The following is a 17,951-nucleotide window of genomic DNA, read 5'->3' as shown; positions in this document are numbered from 1 at the left end:
TTTTTCGTAAAGTTTTGTTTTGAGCCGACCCTCATTGTCAATTTCTAGATTTAAGGCAACATATGAGGCAGACTTAACTGTATCTGTTGTATCTTTTATCTCTAGTTCAATTGGATATATGCGTTCAACATTATCACCAAATTTTGTTAGAATTAATCAGTCATCTATATAGCGGAACGTAAAGTTAAAGGATATTGCTTACTTCGATTTCTTATCTTTTTTCCTATGAAGTTCCTGTATGAAGTCAGCCTCAAAATAATAAAGCAACAAGTCGACAAGAAGAGGGGCACAATTGGTTCCCATGAGAATGCAGATAGTTTGTTGAAAAATACCTCCTCCAAACGTAACAGATATTTTGTCAAGCAAGAAATCAATCATCTTAATAGACCACTTTCGAGTTCATCCGTCACCGGCAAAAACTCGTCAATTATACGCGCCTTTATGACGTCATTTACCAGATAGAGGGGGTCGCCTGTATCCCGCACTATTTACGTTCATCAAGCGTCTTAGTGATCGTCCTTGTGCAGGATAAACTAGAAATAATGGTTGTTCTGTAGGTACATTATGACAATTCCCTAATGACAGCAATGCTGATTGTCAATTTTGAGAATTCAATTTGCCGAATAATTCGTACAATATGGAATTATAGTTTTCCAACCACTCGCTCAACATTGGAATGGAAGTGACGACGCCCCTAAACGCACAAATGACGTTCACTAAAACCAGAGTTTTTGACGGAAATGCACCGAACTCGAAAGTTGTCTATTAGACCAGTTTCAGAGAGTTTTTTTGTAATCAAATTGATCCTTTACAAAGAAGAATTATTCTTCTCTAAGACAACATACTTGTTTCTACGTTGGGCATTATTTTTTGTAAAACAAAGCAAAACCAATTCTTTCAATTTGTCTTTTAGTTTGGAATGGGGAATACTTGTGTAAAGTGTAGAAAAGTCAAATGTTTTAATACTTTTGCAAGATGAAAGAGTCTTAGATTGTATGTACTCTAAAAGATCTCTGGATTTTTATGGTATCCACATCTGATTCACGGCACCTCTAGAATAGGCAGTTTTACAATAACTTTGAAGCCCAGCATTGATTGCTGATATAATAAATGTTAATAATTCTGAAAAAGGTTTCGTGGAGAACTTGGAAGACCCAACCATATACCGTTGTGTGTTAGGACACTTATGTAGTTAAGGTATCCAATACAGTGATGGAAGATCCAGTTCTTCATCTTTGGTTGAAATTCAATTTAGTAAATTATCCAAAGGGAGAGAATCAGCCATTTTATGTTATCTAAATAACAATTAGGTTGGGACAGTTCTAGAAATAAACAGTAAACCATGATACAAGAGGTTATAGTTTTCAATGCCCCTCGATCCTCTTCATTAATTAAAATAAAGTTATCTGCATAGAAAACGAAATCGGGACTTCTTCCCATCTTCTGAAGATTAGCATATTTTTAAGAGGTTATATAATGAGAGGCAAAATTTACCAAGGGGATATTCAAACTCACAAATAAGTTGACGAAAAAAAACGAAACACGACGATGTTACAATTAAACAGCAGTACACAACACAATGTTTTTCATATTGATTAATCCTTAACAAAATAAAGAGCTGGCTATGATTGTAAATGATAAAAATATCATTCAAAAGACCAAAGAATAAAGTATATGTCATTTGACAGGCTCGGGGAAATAAAGAAGACTGCAATTTTGTTTCCTGCACATAACGAGCCATTGAAATTGAACAGCCATCATCAACAACAAAGAATCAACACACTAATATAGTTAAATAATTACCTCATTACTTCAGAATTCTGTTAAAAAGAAGTGATCAATTACGCGCGTCTGACGTAAATATAAAATTTTAATCCTGGTATCTTTGATGAGTTTACTTACAACCACCGAGTCGATGCCACTACTGGTGGAGATTTATTTCCCCGAGGGTATCACAAGCCCAGTAGTCAGCACTTCTGTGTTGACTAGAGTAAATTGGTATGATTATAAATATAAATTAACTGTTAACAAAACTTTAAATTTTTGAACTACTAAGGCTTTTTTACCTCAGGAATAGATTACCTTAGCTGTATTTGGCAAAACGTTAGGAATTTTTGTTATATTATAGTTCGTTTCTGTGTGTGTCACATTTTAATGTTGTGTTTCTGTTGTGTCGTAGTTCTCTTATATTTAATGCGTTTCCCTCAGTTTAGTTTGCAACCCGGATTTGTTTTTTTTTTTCTCAATCGATTTGTGAATTTCAAACAGCGGTATGCTACTGTTGCCTTTATTTGGTCCTCAATGCTCTTCAACTTCATACTTTATTTAGCCTTTTAAACATTTTTTTTTATTTGAGCGTCATTGATGAGTCTATAGGAGACGAAACGCTCGTCTGGCGTAAATTAAAATTTTAATCCTGGTATCTATGATGCGTTTATTTACTCCATACTCATAGGTCAAAAATGAACTTCCAACGCAATTTAAAAAAAAGAAAGAGACCAAAAAGACAAATAATATTATAAAAACCCTTCTTTGAAAAACAAAAGACTGAGCAACACGAACCAAACAAAGTTCACAGTTGGCAAGCTAAAATCAACTCTTTTGTCACAAAATTTTGTTCTTAACCGACCCTCATTGTCAATTTCTAGATGGCAAGTGATTAGGCAAACATAACTGAATGTGGTGTATTCTTTTTTCTAGTTGGACAGGATAAAACGTACAAACGCAAAAATACCAATCTACAATCTGTCGATTCCTGTAATTTGGTATTGCACAAGGTCATGTTTTTCTCTGACTGTTTATGACGTCTTTACACTAAATCCATTGGATGTTGGATTGTACGGATTGGTACCTTTGATAACTATTTACACCACTGGGTCGATGCCACTGCTGGTGGACGTTTCGTCCCCGAGGGTATCACCAGCCCAGTAGTCAACACTTCGGTGTTGACATGAATATCAATAATGTGGTCATTTTTATAAATTTCCTGTTTACAAAACTTTGAATTTTTCGAAAAACTAAGGATTTTCTTATCCCAGGCATAGATTAACTTAGATTAATTTGGGACAACTTTTTGGAATTTTGAATCCTCAATGCTCTTCAACTTTGTACTTGTTTGGCTTTATAAATATTTTGACATGAGCGTCACTGATGAGTTTTATGTAGACGAAACGCGCGTCTGGCGTACTAAATTATAATCCTGGTACCTTTGATAACTATACCACTGTCCCAGGTTAGGGGGAGGTTTGGGATCCCGCTAACATATTTAACCCCGCCACATTATTTATGTATGTGCCTGTCCCAAGTCAGGAGCCTGTAATTCAGTGGTTGTCGTTTGTTTATGTGTAACATATTTGTTTTTCGTTCATATTTTTTTTATATTATAGCGAACCCTATGATAGTTTTCCATAGATTCACCTGCAAGTTACATGTTGATTTAAACTTTTGTAAGTTCTATTGTCCCATCTAACAAATACAACAGGTATTGTTCTCTGTATAGTTTATTCACCAGCTCTTTAAATTTCTTCCAAGAGAAATATATCACTCATTGATTAATTTACCTGACCAAAAAATTATCTTTTTTTTTATTGAAATACTTCTATAAACTCACATAAACTGTATGCAATATTGTATTTATTCAATATATCATTTATATATTTTCAATCTGTTCAATATAAAATCTGATTTACATGTAATAATAAAAGTTTATTTTAGACACATTTTTTAGTATTTTCCAATGAATTTGCATGTTTTTGTTGTTGTTAATTTATAGACTATGTCTATGAAGACCTTAATTTAAAAATAATAATATTCAAATTTTTATTTATCAAACACACAAAAAAATTGAATATTTGATCATAAATCAACTTTTAATTTTTAAATCAGTATTAATATTGAACACATTAAAAACGAGTTTTTGGTATTGAATAAATACAACACCACATGCAGTTTTGTGAGTCCTTTCTTAGTATTGGTATAAGTATTTTTTCATCATTAACAGTTCAATTTTTTGTTCAGGTAAATTAATCAATGAGTGATAGATTTCTCTTGGAAGAAATTTAAAGGTCCTGGTGAATAAACTATACAGAGAACAATACCTGTTGTATTTGTTCAATGGGACAATAGAACTGCCAAAAGTTTAAATCGACAGGTAACTTGCAGGTGAATCTATGGAAAACTATCATAGGGTTCGCAATAATAAGGCCGTTAGTTTTCTCGTTTGAATTGTTTTATATTGTCATATCGGGGTCTTTTATAGCTGACTATGCGGTATGGGCTTTTCTCATTGGTGAAGGCCGTACGGTGATCTATGGTTGTAAATGTCTGTGTTATTTTGGTCTCTTGTGGACAGTTTTTTTTATATCCGAGGAAAACTAAAAGAGGAAAGTTCGAAATTAAATGGCAAAACCAAAAGCTTAAACCCATTAAATGAATTTTTCTCGGAAGTCGGTATTTCTATGATTTTATGACGATTATTTCTTTATGGGAAAAAGCAGGAGCAACATCGTTCATTTGTCGTTTAGTTTGGAATGGGGAATATTTGGGTAAGGTGTAGAAAAGTAATGCTTTAAAACTATTGCAAAATGAAAGTCTCAGATTATGTGTTATCTAACAGATCTTTGGCATGTTTAATATCCATCTCCTATCAACGACGACTTTAGAACAGATAGATTCACAATAATTTTAAAGGCCAGGTTTGATTTGGGAAACAAATAATATTAATAAATGAGAAAGAGGTTTTGTTGAGCACTTGAAAAACCCAGCAATATAACGTTTTGTGAAAGGAAGATCCAGGTCTTCATATTTGAATAAAATTCCAAATGAACATCATAATACAGGATTTTCTGTATAGTAATTATTGTAGAGGCATATATATACTAGGTTTCCAAGTAAATTTTCAATACCTACTTTGTTTATCAAGCAGTCTTTGGTAATAAGATTTACAAAAACAATGTTGTTTGGAGCTTTTTTTACGGTGACAACAACATATTCGTCATAGAGGTAGGACAGGTGCTTTGCAGCATTTTGATCTTTCAAGATTGTTGTAGAATGTGCATTCATAGACCAATTCAGTTTTTTAATTCTAATTTGTATCATCAACCTCACAGTCTTAATCCATTCGGAAATGGTCTATCTGTCTTCTTTCACGTGTTGAACCCATTGATTGACATAATCCTCGAGTGAGTCCATCAGTACTTTGAAGTTGTGATTGAGGACATAAGGTTCACTATATTATTTCAGGTATTTGGGATACACATTCCGCATAGAGGTGGTATTGACTATGTACCAGCAAATATCGCTAACTAAGTTAAAAAGGATGAATTTTACGAGAAGTTACAAACTGTCGACTCCAAAGTGCCACGATATGATATGTCCTTCTATAGAATACATGATTGCTAACTTATGATCCATTACCGCAAATGTAGGATAGGCCACGGGACAACAAACATATCGCTTTGACAGTTGACATAATATAAAGAGCAAGAGCTTCCAACCATATTGTCAAACAAACAGAAATATGTTTAATTTACTAAAAAAATAACCAGAAGAAACAACAGTCAATTATTCCGGTTATCTTTTTGACAAACATGAAATGAAAATAGAGAGAGATGTACAATCATTGAATGAAGATTGCTTTATATGTTATATATTTTTTTAAAGGGCATTGGAACACGTTTTAAAATGCCTATAAAGATAACTGAATAAATGATCAAGTATGTGAGACCGAACAGACATATAAAAAAGATCTAATTTTTTTTCAAAGGTACCAGGCTTATAATTTAATTCGACACTCCCGCGTAGGTCTACATTAAACTCTTCGGTGAAGCTCAGACCAAAAACGTTAGAAAGCCAAACAAGTGTAAAGTTGAAGAGCATTGAAGACCAAATTTCCAGAAAGTTTAGCCAAATACTGCTACGGTAATGTTTGCCTGGGATAAGAAAACACTTAGTATTTATACAATAATTCATACTTTTGCAAACAGTTGAGTTTTTTTTATATAAAAATTACCATCTTATGGATATTCCTGCCAACGCCGAAGTGCTGACTACTGCCTGGGCTGGTGATACCCTCGGAATGAAATTGATGTAAACAGTTTAGCACTGAAGACAGAAAAAGATGTTTTCAAAGGAGAAATGAGTTGTGTATACCGGTAAAAGATTCCAAAACCATTTCTTCGTGAATCTTATGAATCTAAAAAAATGTAGAAATAATACATGCGACAGATGGCAAATAATGACGAATCCCATACGTCTGACAGGACAGCTTATAATTGTTATACTTTTCTAAAAAGGTGACCTACATATCTGTGCCCATTGAAGAGGAAACGTTTTCTTTCTTAACAATGCATTTTTTGATGAAGCAGCTTCAGCCTTGAGCATACAAATCTAAATAAAGTTTCCATATACTTTCCCTGTTATAAACAAAGCCAGCATACGTAATTTTCTACTTAAGAAAATGCCTGTACAAGGTAAAGAATGTGACAGTTGTTATATCCATTCGTTTGATGTGTTTGAGCTGTTGATTTGGTATTTTATATGGACTATCCTTTTTGAATTTTCCTAGGAGTTCAGTATTTTCGTGATTTAACCTTTTACAAACAAAAAGCCAGCGTAACACTCAACAGAGATTCTACTAAAGTTCTTGGTGTAATATCACACTAATCTATAATCTATACCAGAGCTGTACTACCACAAATTATTTTGAATTTATGGCGCGAGGCAATGACGAATCTCTTTATCATAAACAGGGTCAATAGACATATACATAAAATAAAATGGAATTCAGTAAATCCTTTTAATTCAATAGAAAACCCTATAGAAATATCAACTTGATCAAGAAACAGCTGAAATGGGATACAGTCTGAACATGTTTAAACACAAAACAGGACTTCATATTACCACAAAAGGATATAAATCAAAATTCTGTCCATCAAACCAACATGATAAGATGCCATCATTATTTTTTTGCATTTCCCATACCTTGAGCGCGCAATCAAAACCCCTAACGAATTAATAAACCCAAACTCTATGTTGACCTTCACCAAGAACTCTTAAAACCTAATATTTGAAAGCCAGGGATGTGCAAATACGCAAAATATTTACGACCAAACGAACCTAAAAAGGTGAACTATGCATGAAGGCGTTGGAACCCTTTATTTATTAATATTAATTTCTTAATAAATCTACGGGAAATTTTAGCAAAGTATGTTATAAATCATTTCTCTACGTTTTATAGAGGTTATTTTAATTTGATTTTGTATATTTGTTACTGTTTAATCCATTTTTGGTAATATACTTTTGGCGTGGCGATGTATATATCCCGTCATTGTTTTATTGTGCTATGGTTATTTTTCATATTCTTTTCTTTGATTTAAGCGTATGTAATTTGTCTATACAGTGTCTCTATGCCATTTCGCTTTTCTTTGTTAGTAATCACTATAAAAATTGATCCATCATTGCACATTGTTGACTGCTGTACCCCAATTGTTGACAATTTTACCTTTTTGTCTGTTTGATCTTTCGGTTTTGCCATTTGATAAGGACTTTCCGTTTCGAATTTTTCTTGGAGTTCAATATTTTTCAAATTTTATTATTTTGTTTAGGTGTAATACCATCAAATCAAGGTACGTCACATCCGGTTGTATACGACAGTAGGTCTAAAAAAAATATTCCCTTGAATTTGACAGTTGTAGGTAATTGATCCTACATTTTATTGCAGTAAAAACATTTCTGTGTCATAAACATATGTCTTGGGTATTTCAAAACACCATTGTTTTTTATTTGGGATTTCTATAGAAAATTTTGTAATCTTGAGGTTACATGGTGACTAAACCTTGTACACAGATAAAATAAGGGGAGACATTTGATTGGTTAACTTCCAATGATGGTTATTTTCTTATATGCAATAAAATGTTATGTGAATTTTTTTCTATAGTACTGGACAGGATAAAACTTTACTCATGCAAAGTATTTCTATATTTGAAACAAAGATAAATTCTGCACATTTTTTTGAAAGTGTAAATTTAACAAAGACTAATATGGGAAAATCAATGGTGGTATTACACCTTTACCAAATCACAAAGATGAGGAAACCCAAGGGACTAACAATCCACCAGCGCTCAATACTATTAAATGAAATAATCCTTTATCGATTTCATGCAAGTCGCATTTTCTGGATAGCTTATCAGGAACGCTTAAATCAAAACAGTATGAACCAGATGCTCCGCAGGGCGTAGCTTTATACGACCGCAGAGGTTGAACCCTGAACGGTTGGGGCAAGTATGGACACAACATTCAAGCTGGATTCAGCTCTAAATTTGGATTGTGATTAAATAGTTGACACAGCATAGGTTTCTGACACAGAATGAATGTGTTCTAATGAACTTAAAATTTTTGTTTTCTCTTAGAGCAATTAACTATGCTGTTGAATATTAATCCTCTCAAAAAAATGTTTGAAGAAATTTTCTTTTTTATTTATGAAATTTCAAATGAGAAAAATTGAACCCAATTTTTTTAATCACATCCCCCTTTCCCTTATTCCAAAACTAATCTCAATTAAAATTTCTAATGGAGTTTGCAACAATAACTACTCATTTAAATACATCATAAAATATTAAGATGTAAAAAAACTGCTTGTTATCACTGAATGGTAAAGATTATTTTAATTTATCAGTTGGTAGTAAAAAGTGAATATACATTGTATATTGTATATAACAAAGATTTAAGTTGATTCTGGACAAAGAAAGATAACTCCAATTTAAAAAAAAATCTTGCTATTGCACAATATTTTGCAATTAGATATTTCTTGCTTACTACTCTGGACAAAGAAAGATAACTCTAATTAAAAAAAAATTTGCTATTTCACAATATTGTGCAATTAGATATTTCTTGCCATTGCGCAATACTGTGCAATTGAAAAGACTTGCTATTGCACAATACTTAATATAATAATTTTAGAACCTGATTTGGACCAACTTGAAAACTGGGCCCATAATAAAAAATCTAAGTACATTTTTGGATTCAGCATATCAAAGAACCCCAAGATTTCAATTTTTGTTAAAATCAGACTAAGTTTAATTTTGGACCCTTTGGACTTTAGTGTAGACCAATTTGAAAACAGGACCAAAAATGAAGAATCTACATACACAGTTAGATTTGGTATATCAAAGAACCCCATTTATTCAATTTTTGATGAAATCAAACAAAGTTTAATTTTGGACCCCGATTTGGACCAACTTGAAAACTGGGCCAATAATCAAGAATCTAAGTACATTTTTAGATTCAGCATATCAAAGAACCTAACTGATTCATTTTTTGTCAAAATCAAACTAAGTTTAATTTTGGACCCTTTGGACCTTAATGTAGACCAATTTGAAAACGGGACCAAAAGTTAAGAATCTACATACACAGTCATGACAGTTAGATTCGGCATATCAAAGAACCCCAATTATTCAATTTTGATGAAATCAAACAAAGTTTAATTTTGGACCCTTTGGGCCCCTTATTCTGTTGGGACCAAAACTCCCAAAATCAATACCAACCTTCCTTTTATGGTCATAAACCTTGTGTTTAAATTTCATAGATTTCTATTTACTTATACTAACGTTATGGTGCGAAAACCAAGAAAAATGCTTATTTAGGTCCCTTCTTGGCCCCTAATTCCTAAACTGTTGGGACCTAAACTCCCAAAATCAATACCAACCTTCCTTTTGTAGTCATTAACATTGTGTTTAAATTTCATTGATTTCTATTTACTTAAACTAAAGTTATTGTGCGAAAACCAAGAATAATGCTTATTTGGGCCCTTTTTTGGCCCCTAATTCCTAAACTGTTGAAACCAAAACTCCCAAAATCAATCCCAACCGTTCTTTTGTGGTCATAAACCTTGTGTCAAAATTTCATAGATTTCTATTAACTTAAACTAAAGTTATAGTGCGAAAACCAAGAAAATGCTTATTTGGGCCCTTTTTGGCCCCTAATTCCTAAAATGTTGGGACCAAAACTCCCAAAATCAATACCAACCTTCCTTTTGTGGTCATAAACCTTGTGTTAAAATTTCATAGATTTCCATTCACTTTTACTAAAGTTAGAGTGCGAAAACTAAAAGTATTCGGACGACGACGACGACGACGACGACGCAGACGACGACGCCAACGTGATAGCAATATACGACGAAAATTTTTTCAAATTTTGCGGTCGTATAAAAACAGTGACTGATAAACACGCGAGAAGCTATGTTAACAACAGGTGTTAGTGGATGGATAAATACATTATGAAAACCAGTGACTGATAAACACGCGAGAACCTATGTTAACAACAGGTCTTATTGGATGGATAAGAATAACAAGGTTATACCAAGACTTTCTAATGGTAAAGTTGTAATCATTCCTTAGTGCATATTATAGTCGCTATCACGATGTTGTTGACCGTTATGGAACATCCGTTTCACGGAATATAGCGGATATGTTCCAAATGTTGTAACTACAATCCCGATCTTTCCTCCTATGTAACCTTCAGATTAAGACTTATGACAGGGTTTGTACTAACATGAGCAATACGACGGTTGTATCATGTTGAGGACCTGCTTAACCTTCCGGAGCACCCGAGATCACTCCAAGTTTTAGGTGCGGTTCGTATTGCTCAGTCTATAGTATTCTATATTGTGTTTTGTGTCTTTTTTTTCCATGGTACAGTCAGGTTATTTTCGACTTCTGAGTTTGGATGTCCCTGTGGTACCTTTTACACAAAACAACACAGACGAATTTGGCATTAACAACAACAGTCACAAATTAGTTTGCAAAATGAGATCAGCATTTCTATTCTGCTTGAACATCTAGTCAAAAACGCAACGATGCTTTCAACAGATAAGTCAACGGTAGCTCTTATCTGAACATCATCAAAACTTTAGACCGACCTTCCCATCATCACGAAGGAGAAATTTAGACCGACCTTCCCAACTGGAGAAAAATACATCATAGGGTAATACGCCTTGTTATGAATATGACGTACCAAATTATATACCTGGTATATTTGGTGAGTTTTTACATCAATTATTCTATAACAAATGTCAATGTGAGTCTGACCAATTATAATACACCCATAGGACTATGGATAATAATGTGTCTGAAATCTTTAAAATTGGCAAATGAGACGAAACACAAATGTGGATCCTTCATTATTTACAGCCACCCATGGAAATGAAAGCAGCAGCTGGCAAACAAATAGGTTAAGCTGTGATAATGATGATCGATTCGAACTAGAAAGCAGACGAAGATACTTTAAATGTCTACTGGAACAGATAACAACAAATCAACATTACCAGAAGTAAAAAGCAAAAGTATATATATTATGACATCGACAGTTTCACTAGTCATTCATACGTTATCGTAAAATCATTTTTATATTAGGTTAATCTCTACTCTCCGCGGTCATCTTTGTAACGCAATTAATACGAGATGTAAGATAAATAGGAAGAGCAGCGATGCAATTAATCAGAAAGTAAACAATGAGAATATGTATGTCTTCAAGTTAAGAATTCAACATGGGCCAGGTGCGCTAATAAATAGAAATGGAGACAATGAGACATAAACATTACCACAAGTGAACGCATATAATGTGGAATCTAAACTATATACAGGTATTGTTGTTCATATTAGACGTGTTAGGTAAGTCGACACTACTGCTGGCGCTCGTGTTGGATGGCAAATGAATACAATATGATGTTGGGACCATCTCAAAAAGTAAAAAAACTAAATATTGTTGTTACCTGTATGGATAAACGTGTTTGATAACTCTGAGATTAATTTTTTTTTCAAGTTCAGCGGTAAAAAATCAATTTCCAGTCGTTCCAGGATTTTGATTAAACTTGCTAATACGTAGTCCTTATGAATATCTAGCTATAGAATCTTATAAATTTAAGAGGTCAAAGGTCAAGGTTACTGTTAAGCTTGTTATCTATTTTAACCTCTAGACTTGATCTTGACTTAACTTGGCATATACTTAACCATTATGAATGTATATGTAACCAAATTCATTTTCAAGTTCAGCGGTCAAAAGACAATTTTTGACCACAAATTTTTACACCATATAAGAGACATCAATTAAGGCGGAAAACACCGAGCGAAAAAAAAATTAAATAAAGGAATATCAGAGTGCAATGTGTATGTTGAACACGCAATGAGACGTTTAAAGACAGACAGGGTTGTTTGGAACTTTTTGGAGAAATTAAAGAAACGAAATAAATCAAATAGTTGAATTATGTACCGGACTTGTCGACGGATACTTTTGTAGTTAACCAATGCAACTGAATGCTATATTAATAAGCACGTAACCAAAAAATTCCAAATTTGCATATTATAATAAATCATCGAGCATTCATCTTGTGTAAAAGGGGAAACTTATGTCTAGTATCCAAAATAAATTGTGTTACTCTTATTTGTATTTTTAAATCGTTCCAGAATTATAGTATAAGTTAACGATGATTTGTTTCAATTGGGAGATAATATTAAAAAAAAGAAGATGTGGTATGATTGCCAAAGAAACAACTCTCCACATGAGACCAAAATGACACAGAAATTACCAACTTTAGGTAACCGCACGACCTTCAACAATGAGCAAAGCCCATACCGCATAGTCAGCTATAAAAAGCCCCGAAATGACAATGTAAAACAATTCAAACGAGAAAATCACGGCCTTATTTATATAAAAAAAATGAGCAAAAAACAAATATGTAACACATAAAAGACAACCACTCATTTACAGGCTTCTGACTTGGGACAGGCACATGCATAAATAAGACCAAACAAAACTCTTGTTCCTTAGTTTTTTGCAAGATCTTGTTGATTCTGAAACTAAATAAAAACAGGCCATCCTCACCCTTTTTCTCAACAAGAGGCTGGCATATACAGTATTTGCCTAATGGTTTTATTATATGTTGCATTCTTAAATCAAATAATTACAGTAACATGTATGGTTATACTCATATCTTCAATCATGGTATCCCACGTAATTTATTTCAAAATTCACATTAAGTTAATAATGTTGGGTCTTTAAAAATGATTGATTTGCATACTATAAATAAAGAACAAGAAAAATAATGTGATATATAGTAATGAATAGGAATGAAGACATTGATACAAATCAACATATACTACAAAATAACTCTGCACACAATGTGGAATCAGAACTATGTATTGTTGTCCATTTTACCAGTGATAACTATTGCCAACTCGAGCTGTTGATGAAAGAAATAAGTTGGGATAATTATGAATGAGATGGTGTGTCTACTGGGAAACGATTATAGCAAATACATACCACAAAAGTAAAGTACCAGACCTATTTATAATTGTCAACTTAAATGTGATATAAGTGACAACACTGTAATGGAAAAAGAAGAACAGCTATGATAGTGACCAATGAAAAGGGGAATGTAACTGTATATTTCTACTACAAGATTACAATAAATCAGTATTACCACAATTATGCCTCATTTGGACTATGTTGGATAGTGTTTCATTGGTAGTGGCAATCATGTCTTATTTCAAATCAGATTTACGGGCTATAATGTAAAATCTTTAGTTCCTACACTAAGGGGTACACCTACATCTGCATTTTGCTTCTGCCAATCTAAAATTTATTCTTAAACTATTTTTATATAAAATTGTATAACATTAACGATATAATCAAACTTTGTAACCCTTCCGGAGCACCTGAGATCACCCCTAGCTTTTGGTGGGGTTCGTGTTGTTTATTCTTTAGTTTTCTATGTTGCGTCATGTGTACTATTGTTTTTCTGTTTGTCTTTTTCATTTTTAGCCATGGCGTTGTCAGTTTGTTGTAGATTTATGAGTTTGACTGTCCCTTTGGTATCTTTCGTTCCTCTTTTGTAAAGAATCACTACGATTCAAAATAAAATTCTCTGAAACTGACATTATCAAGATGCTTGATTTCTTGAATGAAAATATATTTGTTACGTTTGGAGGACGTGTTTTTCAACAGACTTTAATAGAACCAATAGAACCAATTATGACCCTCTTCTTGCCGACTTGTTTCTTTATTATTATGAGGCTGACTTCATACAGGAACTTCTCAGGAAGAAAGATAAGTAAGCAATATCCCTTAATTTTAAATTCCGCTGTATAGATGATGTTCTCTCACTAAATAATACAAAATGTGGTGACTTTGTTGAACGAATCTATCTCATCGAACTAGAGATAAAGGATACTACAGATACAGTTAAGTCTGCCTCATATCTTGACTTACAACTGAAATTGACAATGTGGGTGGGTTGAAAACAAATCTTTATGACAAAAGAGATGATTTCAGCTTCCAATTTGTTAACTTTCCATTTCTATGTAGCAACATTCCAGTAGCGCATACATACGGAGTATATATCCCCAATTGATACGATATTCCCTGGTTTGTATTTTCTATCATGATTTCCTTGATAGGGGATTGCTGCTCACAAGGAAGCTATTAAATATGGTGAAGTTGAAATCATCCCTTCGTACAATTTAAGGACCCCATCACGAGTTAGTTTACCGTTATGAAATAACCGTTTCACCTATGATATCGGATATGTTCTATACATCTTCGGATTTCAAATATTTGGCTTTGAGCGTTCCTGAAGGTAAATGCAGAAAAGCGTTCAGGACGCAAGAAATTACGAGGGTATCATCAACTCAGTAGTCAGTACTCCGGTACTGACATGATTTAACAAACCTTATTAAAATTGTCCGTTTATAAATTTTAAAATTATAAGGAAACTAAGGTTTCATCTCCCTCAGGCAAAATTGGCTTTAGATGAATTTCGGTATTTATTTTAGGTATTTTTGACATATAGCTCTTCAACGGTTTCGGTACTTATACATCTTCGGATTTCAAATATTTGGCTTTGAGCGTTCCTGATGATCGTAAATCCAGAAAATCGCTCGGACGCAAGAAATTACTAAACGTGTTGTTTTCAATTTTTTCCTTATGTCGTAACTACAATACCCTTCCCTTTTCCTAAATATTACCTTCCAAATTAGACCATTTACGGATCTGTTATAACATAAGCAAAACGACAGGAGCCACATGTAGAGCAGGATCTGCTTACCCTTCCGGAGCACCTGACATTACCACAGTTTTTGGTGAGGTTCGTGTTGCTTAGTCTTTAGTTTTCTATGCTGTGTCCTCTGTACTATTATTTGTCTGTTTGTCTTTTTATTTTTAGCCATGGCGTTGTCAAGTTTATTTTCAATCTATGAGTTTTACTGTCCCTCTTTTTTCATTTTTACAAATTTCCTGTTTACTAAACTTTGAATTTTTTGAAAAACTAAGGATTTTCATATCCCAGGCATAGATTACCTAAGTCGTATTTGGCACAACTTTTTGGAATTTTAAAATCCTCAATGCTCTTCAACTTTGTACTTGTTTGGCTTTGTAACTATTTTGAAATGAGAGTCACTGATAAGTCTTATGTAGACGAATTGCGCGTCTGGCGTACTAAATTATAATCCTGGTACCTTTGATATCTATTTATTATACAAACAAAGTACAATAACAAACAAAATACACTAGTGTAATCATATATGTATCATATAGGATCATGCATCACATAATTACAAATAATATCACATAAAAACCCATTTTAAACACGATAAAAAAATTGGGGAACCAAAATTCGTGGCTTTAGGAAGAACAGTACTTTGGCGGAAACCTAAATTTTTTCCGTGGTTATGACTAATTACAAGCCCTATAGAGATAAGTTGTAGCTTGAACATTTGATTTCATTGTTTAACTCACTCACGAAATCCACGAAAATGTGTATCGGACGAATAAGAATTCATCCACAGTAGTGGGATTAAAAGCTTATTGATTGTTATCAAATTTGTCTATTGTTGAAGACTATGAAATGACGCGTAGGCAAGTGTATGTCTTTTGGTTTTCTTGTTTGTTATTCACAAAATACCAAATATCTCCGTTTCTTCATTTCTGACTTTTTTTGCTTTAATCTAGCCAGTTTTATTTCAATTGTTTCTATCAAATCAAAGTCTGGTACTAGAAAATATTCCAACCAAATTACAATTAACTATGGTATAAAGTAAATTATGAATTAGAATAAAAACAAAGTATAACAGTTACTTTGTCAACAACTTGATAATAAACTTATATCAGATGTTTCATAGCCACCACCTGGCGCTGTTAATTATGTGAATTGACATATATACTATATTTTTATGCTTTTAAATATCCAACAAGACTTATTTATTAAAAGACCTCAACTTTAAAAAAGAAAACAAATTTAGTAGTTATCATTTTTGAATATTCTGGTTCATTATTGCACATGGCAGTGGCTTTTAATCAGTTGTAAATCTTATTTATAGTATATAACTAATGAAATGTTTTCTAAAATATCCTTTGTTAATCGGTTTGCTTGTTTTCTGGTTGATGTAGATCACTTTCCACAAACACTAGCAATATCATGACAGCCAGCTTTTATTAGTTGAGGAAGCCATAGTATCTTAAGAAAAACCAATGACCTTTCACAGGTGAATCCTTGTCAATTAAGATCAGTTTCAAAGGTGCATTGCCAGAAGCCGGGTTCGAAGTAACAACCTTAGAGTTGACAGGATAGGCATCACTGAAGACGGACTACTAAGTTAATTAGGACCCCTGGTCATTTGTTAAATAGATGTTTTATTGACAATCATAACACAATTCCTTATTTATATGCATTCACATTTTCTGTGTAATAATACTTTTTTTAAAGCTCACTGGTAAACTCCTAACATTTGTTTTTTACTGCCTTTTACATCTTTTTTTTTATTACTTTAGTAATTTATATTCTTATTAAGTCTATATACAGTAACTTTCTGAATAAAAGAACTTATGAGATATTCTTTTCTGTGTTTCCGTTTCATTAGTCCATGCATGACATTAAAAGCAAACATTCTGACTTTCTGTCTCAACAATTCAGTTGTCTTAACTGGATATATATATTTTGTATTCATATCATTCCATCATTAAAGATCAAACTGGGATATCTTAATTTACAACTTTAAAGACCATATTTTGTATCATTCTTTTGGTCATATAAATTATATGTGTAGGGACCACAAATGGCTGATATTTTACTTGCTTAAAATTAAATTGAGTGTTCTATATTTTTATGATAAAATTCAGTGTCAAAAATATATTTTTCGTAGCATATCTGGAGTATTGCTCCTTTTAATTTCTTCTTACATAACTACTTCATATATTCATAAACAGTGCAACATTTAAACCTAAAATGCTACCAATAAATACATTATGTATATATACAACTTAAAGTAGTGTGTAGACATAATATAATACACAATAAATGATATGTCAATAGAATAACACTATACCAGGCTGATGATTGTAGAATATTTTGTGTAATACATAAATCTTTTATTATAAACAGACATTAAAAATAATTGACCATCAGATGCACCAAGAATCTTGCTGTAGAAGTTATATCTCATGTAGGCTTTTTTAAGACAATTGTTATAAGGGTGTAATGAAAGTTTTTTCTGAATATCACATGTCTTAATTAATTTCTTAAAACTTTATGCCACTCATCAAAAGGTTGAATAAAGCATGATGATTTAGTGCAGTGATGACAAAGGTTTTGTAAATGATATAAATAAATTAAACATGTCTGGAATAAGAATCACTACTTTATCATATTACAACACATCATGCATTCTGATATGACATAAATAGTAAAATTTATTTACCTTTACAAACACAGAATATAACAGCAGGATGCACAACCATCTTTATTTTTATGAATCACCTGAATGATTTATACGACGGTCAAACATGAGATATATGTCAGTTTTTCCCCCACTCATTTGATGCTTTTGATCTTTTCATTTTGCCATTTGACAATGGACATTTTGTGTTGAATTTTTGACCAAGTTCACTATTTTCGTTATTTTTCT

This window comes from Mytilus edulis, chromosome 4, assembly GCF_963676685.1.
Source record: "Mytilus edulis chromosome 4, xbMytEdul2.2, whole genome shotgun sequence".
NCBI classification, from domain to species: domain Eukaryota; kingdom Metazoa; phylum Mollusca; class Bivalvia; order Mytilida; family Mytilidae; genus Mytilus; species Mytilus edulis.
This window is presented reverse-complemented; position numbering follows the sequence as displayed.